Here is a 6,276-nt window from a genome sequence, read left to right on the forward strand (position 1 = left end):
GGCCAGGAGGTGGCATCTCCGCTATTTGCGTCTGTCCTTTCTCGGCGAGACCCTCGGGAGTGTGGCGGCAGTAGTGCGGTGAGAGGCAGCGTCTGAGGCTCGGCAGCGAGAGGAGGAAACCCCGCTGTGTGTCGGCTGAGGTGAGTGAAGGACGCACCTACAATGTCCACTCTGTATATATGATGAAGTAAATGTGTTATTACGTACAAACCTTTTAAATTTTCCTTCATTGCCTCCCTGAGCACCATCGCAACCACCACAACCGCCGCCATCACCACTATCTCCACATTGGCCGCCGCCACCACAAAGGCTCCCGGTAATGGTAAAATGAAGGAAACTGATTCATTCACCCAAATTAATTAGTTAGATAAACATCTGTGGACTCTCTCTCTCTCTCTCTCTCTCTTACACACACACAAACACGCGCACACACACACAAGGAATAAGACGCCTCGAAATTTCAGAAATGTACCATGCTGTGTGATGGATCCTTACAACGCTCCTTTATTACAGGCAGTATGATGTAAATTTGAAAATTAACCAATATTAATAATTTAAGAATGAAGTTTTACGTTTGGAAACGAAGCGTTCGAATTGAGCATTTCGTGAAAGGATTCGGACAGTGTTTTGACGTGACGTCACGGTGGCCAGGCAAGCGAAGGTAGTGTTCGTGAAACTACCTAATTTTTCGGCTTATTCGTTACAATTGACCACTGTGACGGTCAATAAACGTGTGAGTGACCCTGTAGAGTGTTTTGAGTGCGTGATTGACTATAAGGGCAGCGCAGAAAGGTGACAGCCAGACGTGGGGACCAATAACTATCCTAGGCTATGGTGGCGGCGGCAGCCATGCTCCTACACACTTGGTACGTATGTAGTTTTGTGTCCCCGTGTACTTTTAACAACCATAATGCTGATTTCATCCCATTAGTTCTTGTGTGTAGTACAGAAAATAGTTATGCCAGTAGTTGTAATGTAGTTCACACTTTTCTCACCGTATTTTACCCTGTCAAGTGAGACATCCAGCCGAGACACTTCTGCCAGGAGTTGAGTTCACTAAGCGGGAAGGGTGTCGAATGGGATTTTGGTAACCGCACACTTTTTTTTTTCTCACCAGTAAGAAACCATGTTTGCATTATCAGTTTTTAAAGCGAAAGATTTTCAGCTTTATAAAAAGGCCGAGCCTGAAAAAGAAATTTAGCATATGTGTACGAGAGAGAGAGAGAGAGAGAATACTCATAGATTTACCTGCCAATCAATCAATCAATCAATATATATATATATATATATATATATATATATATATATATATATATATATATATATATATATATATATATATATATATATATATATATATATATATATATATTTTTTTTTTTTTTTTTATTTATTTTTTTTTTTCGACTTGACCAAGTTGAAAACGAAAATAGTATGTACAAGAATAATATTTCTATAAAAAGTTCACATGAATCTGTAGTGTCGTGTTTTACAGTATAAATTTTGTTTAATTGACACACGTATCTACGTACAATATTCTCTGTGAACCATCACATATTGCACTGAATTTTGATTTATATTGTCTTTGTAAACTTGTTTCATGTTTGATTGGCTGAATTGCAATTGCATTGATGTCTGGGAACTGGGTGATCAACTTGTCCGATTGTTAATCCTGATTCCAAGCCTGAGTCTGATCTGGCGCGGGACTTGCGGATCTCATCCCACCGCCGCCACGCCGCCTGAGCCTCTGCTGCTGCAGGCACGCGAGTTCTCTGTTTGGAGAGTGTTTCTCGTCCTTCAGGCACATCTGCCTTTTTGTTTTTACTTATCTTGTAAATACATGACGGAGAAAATTTCTCTTTTTCCATTTTACGTAATTTTCTTTAACTTACTAATTTTCTCTTCTAAGTCATTCAGTTCAAGATGGCAAAACTATGTGCCATTAATTAATATTGCTTTTATAAACGAGCTCTCTCTCTCTCTCTCTCTCTCTCTCTCTCTCACACACACACACACACACACACACACACACACACATCTCCGTGCAAATAATACGATTGGCAATTGGTCCAGTGTTTAATGTGTTTCAGTGTAATGTATTTGACATTTGGCTTTCACCGCTTTCTTTTATTTCGCGCGTTAACGTTGTGTACTTAAGTAATTTTAATTAATTTTCCCGTGCTAATATATTCTCGTGACGCGTTTGGCCTCGTGTGACTGCTCGATTGCAATGGGTTCGTTATGTTTGCAGGGGCGCAGGTAATGTATATACATGATGATAATTACAGTTACATTAATTGAATACGTAATGCCGAGAGTAACATTAATAAAGATCTGCTGGTACGAAATGTAATCGTAAATATTGTCCATTAATACATTAACTTGATTGCTGTGTTGCTGCATTTCTTTGATTAATGAACGAAAAAAATATCTGATACTTTTGTATTAGTTATGTCGGATGTAATAATGAACTAACTAATTATCATGTTTGGCAAGTTTAGAGTTATATCCGCATTGGTTTCCATAATGAGGATCACATCTATTGGTGCTTAAAAGTAAACGGCCAGTTGAACGAGCGAGTTCACGCCAGGCTACGATGAGTGGGGATGGTGGTTGTCAGGGAATGAACGAGCGCCACGCACCAATCCAGCGATGTGATAGAAAATGGGAATGGAAGTGGAAGAGAGAGAGAATGGGTTGTAATGGAATAATTTTAAGGGTAACTTATTTGTTTCATGATTTTCACCCTTCCTATTATTATTATCATTATTATTATTATTATTATTATTATTATTATTATTATTATTATTATTATTATTATTACCATTATCTTTTCTCATGTATCACCGTGTGTGAGTAATGGGTGTAGAGTGAACTGTTATATTGATGATTGATGTAGTGATGATTATGATAAAAGAATCGCCTCTTATGATTCATTTCCATGTGTTGCTTACTCGCTTCAAGTTCCTTGTCTCACATCACCGGGGACTGCTAAATAACATTTTTTGTGTCATTATATCCCCAGCGTTTCGTGTTCTTTCTTCTGTTAAGGCATTGATACTCTATACTGCGTGTCCAGCTATCATAAGAACGTAAATAAATGTCCAGCTATCATAAGAACGTAAATAAAGGAAACTGCAAAAAATCATCAGGCCTATAGGACCTATATGGCAGTCCCTGTATGAAACATACCTACCTGTTTCCATCTATCATCCCCATCCATAAATTTGTCTAATCTTTTGAAACTTCTTAAAGACTCAACACTAACAAGCTGATTCTGTGTTCATTCCATTCATATACCACTCTATTTAAGAACTAATTCGTTCCTATCTCTTTCATGAACTTATTTTTTTCAAGCTCCAACACTTTATTTCTTGTCCGTCTTGTCCGTCACATGCTGCAGCACCATCTCTGAGACGCCGATGCATCGCTATCTGTCACTACCTGCAGGAAAGGCAGATCTACGCACGCATGGCACGAAGGTTCTTGTCTTGGATCATACATCTCAGCACGAAGTTTCCGTACCAGTATTTTTATTTGTTTGTTTATTTCCGCACGGCTCAAAATCTGCCTCAGGCGATACGTAGTTTTACAGCATCCCTTCAAATTTTACCCGTTGTATGTTTATTTTGAAGTCGGAGCTTCCCGCTCACTTGCTGCTCTGCCGTGCGTTATATTCCCTGCAAGGAGAATGTGACTTAATCAAAATGAACGAACAGATAACCTTACGTGTCACTCTATTTCTATCCAATGTCGTATTCCTTACGAGCAGTTCAAGCTCCGCATTGCGTCCTGTTAGGGTGCTTCGCTGTGAGGCTCCAATTGTCAGTACAGGGACGGGGTGATTGCATCCAAGATACTGGCCACGGCACGTTTGTCCAGGCACGAGGACATCACTGGCGTGTCATGGGACTGGCCACATGCACCTCGTCTCATATTCCGGGAAATTGAGTCTGTGTTGACACCTTGGTCCTCGTGACAGTTCAGTTAGTGCACCAGTGTCGGGAACGTGCGGAAGCGGCACATTTCCCTTTTCCGGGTGGAGGAAGGCGGCGCTGTTCCCGCTGTCTGGTATTGAGGAAGGAGGCTTTGTCTTTTACAGAACGTTGATTTCTTTGACCTCGTACTGAATTCTGAGATATTTAATCGTAAAGTTACTTTTTCATCTGCAGCCCTTTAAGTTTTCAGCCATTTTGAATTATTCTCTTCCCTGCCACCAATTACACAAAGTTGAAAGTTTGTTAATTTTGAGACTAACAGATTTTATACACTCGCTTTTATATTGTAAAAAAAAAAAAAAAAAAATTAGAATTATTCATCGCCTTTGCCTTATTTTGCTGGTAATTATATCCAGTCCCTCACAACAATTCCTTATCTTCATGTTCGTGTTTTGTCTTCTTCAGTGTCAAGAATGGACGGCGTTATTATCATCAATTACTGTGATTATAGCGCCATTGTTATAGATATACGTACATAGCTAGTTAGTGCGTGGACATGCTGGTGCTCGTCTCCCTCGCGTTGTTCTCTGAATGTGTTGCGCTCAGTGTTTTTATTGCAAGTGTTGTGCCATTAATTCCTTCAGCTTACATCACTTCCCTGCCAAAGCTGTTGCCATGGTTGTCCAGTTTTTGCTTTCCCTGAAACAGCAACATATTTTTCAATGCTCAGCCAGCACCCTTACTTAATGAACTACATATTTTACTTACGACGTTATATTCCTGCATAATTCATCACCAGCTCCCATGACAAGGTGTTCGTAGGTTCAGTCCTTCGATAAGAACGACAGTGTTGTGACGCGGGGCTCCAGTAGCGGTGTTGTGATGTTCCTGAATTTCCATTCTTGCCGTATATCGATTGTCGTTAACCCTCAGTAATTGCAAAGGTACATTTATTTTTACCACACACAGTAAATACGTTGTGCTCCATCAGTTACCTCACCAGTAACCGATTTGTCAGTATTCCAATAAGTGGCAGGGAAAATAAAACGCAAGTCTCATTGTTTCGTCACATTACTGTTTTGCAAGAGTCGAAGTAATTTTAAAAACCAGTACACATGTTGCCACATTTTTATGCAGGTAGTGGTCCTCATTGCGTGTCCCAAAATTAAAAGATTATTATTCGAAGTCATGATTATCTCGGTAATCGTGAAAATTAATTACTGCCCATAATAAGTTTATTTCCATTAACGTTTTATCAAATATCATATAAAAAAAAAATTCTAGGTACATAAAACTAAAAATGAAATAAATAAATAAATAAAAATAAATTAATAATATATTGCTAACTACAACCGCCTGCAGAGCATTACTAATGAGCGCGGTGATGAAGGCAGCTTTAGTGAAGTAGGAAATGAGCAAGTAAAGGCTTTTGAAAATTCTTGCCGTAGACACGTAGAGAAACTTCTGACTTCAGTAGACCGGACTGTTGACAGTTGTACGACTTTTGGCAGCTGAGGAAGATACCTTGCACACACACACACACACACACACACACACACACACACACACACACACACACACACACACACACACACACACACACACACACACACACACACACACACACACATCACATCACAATAAGAATTCCCAGGTATTAATATCCTAATCAAAGAGGTACACGTATATTCACCAAAACCTTTACCATGCTTAGTAGGTCAGAAAGTGCCGCTTATTACTGTGTGTCGCCCTTCAATCATCTCCCCAGACCCTATAGAATATTAATGGCAGGCATCAAAACATAATGACCATGCGTTATCCTGAGGCGGCTGAGGACACTGAAGGTGAAGGGAGGAAGAAAGGTGAAGACAGGAAGAAAAGTTCATAGGAAGTGGGTGATCCCGTGAGAGAAGTAAAGTTATCTTTGCCATTACTCTTCAAAAACTGAACTTACTGGTCCATTAGTAGGGCATCGTACTTGTGGCCAAAAGAAATGTGGTCTCTTCCTGTTTCTGTATTTCTTCCTTCCTATACCCTGAACTATTTCAGTAGAGGAATATCAAGACACCTCAGAAAATAAATTGGCTTCTCTCTGGGTTCTCGTGCTTCTATTTTTTTTTTTTTCCATTCCGATCACTCTGACACAAGAATAGAAAAGATTTATTCTCAGTGAGAGGATTACTTGTCTGATAAATTTACTGTTTCACACTCAAAGTAATTACGATAAAAGCTTGTTAAGGGCAATACATGCAACATAAGGAGAAGAATGTGGAAGGAGTAAGGCACTCAAGACGTTCCTTTGTGTTGTAGGTAATGTTCTGCACCGCTTCAGCTTTTC

General features: G+C 39.6%; 1 protein-coding gene across 1 annotated transcript in view; it reads left to right on the plus strand.

Moving 5' to 3' along the window:
- The window catches only part of LOC135106892 (rho GTPase-activating protein 45-like), a 182,307-nt gene extending 182,097 nt beyond the window's left edge, over window positions 1-210 (plus strand). Inside the window, exon 26 of the mRNA XM_064016283.1 lies at window positions 1-210. This exon is cut by the window's left edge and continues 1,191 nt beyond it. The gene's annotated coding sequence lies outside the window, so the exon portion shown is untranslated.
- Window positions 211-6,276: the final 6,066 nt, after the last annotated feature.

This window comes from Scylla paramamosain, chromosome 2 (genome assembly GCF_035594125.1).
Source record: "Scylla paramamosain isolate STU-SP2022 chromosome 2, ASM3559412v1, whole genome shotgun sequence".
Classification (NCBI taxonomy): Eukaryota; Metazoa; Arthropoda; class Malacostraca; order Decapoda; family Portunidae; genus Scylla; species Scylla paramamosain.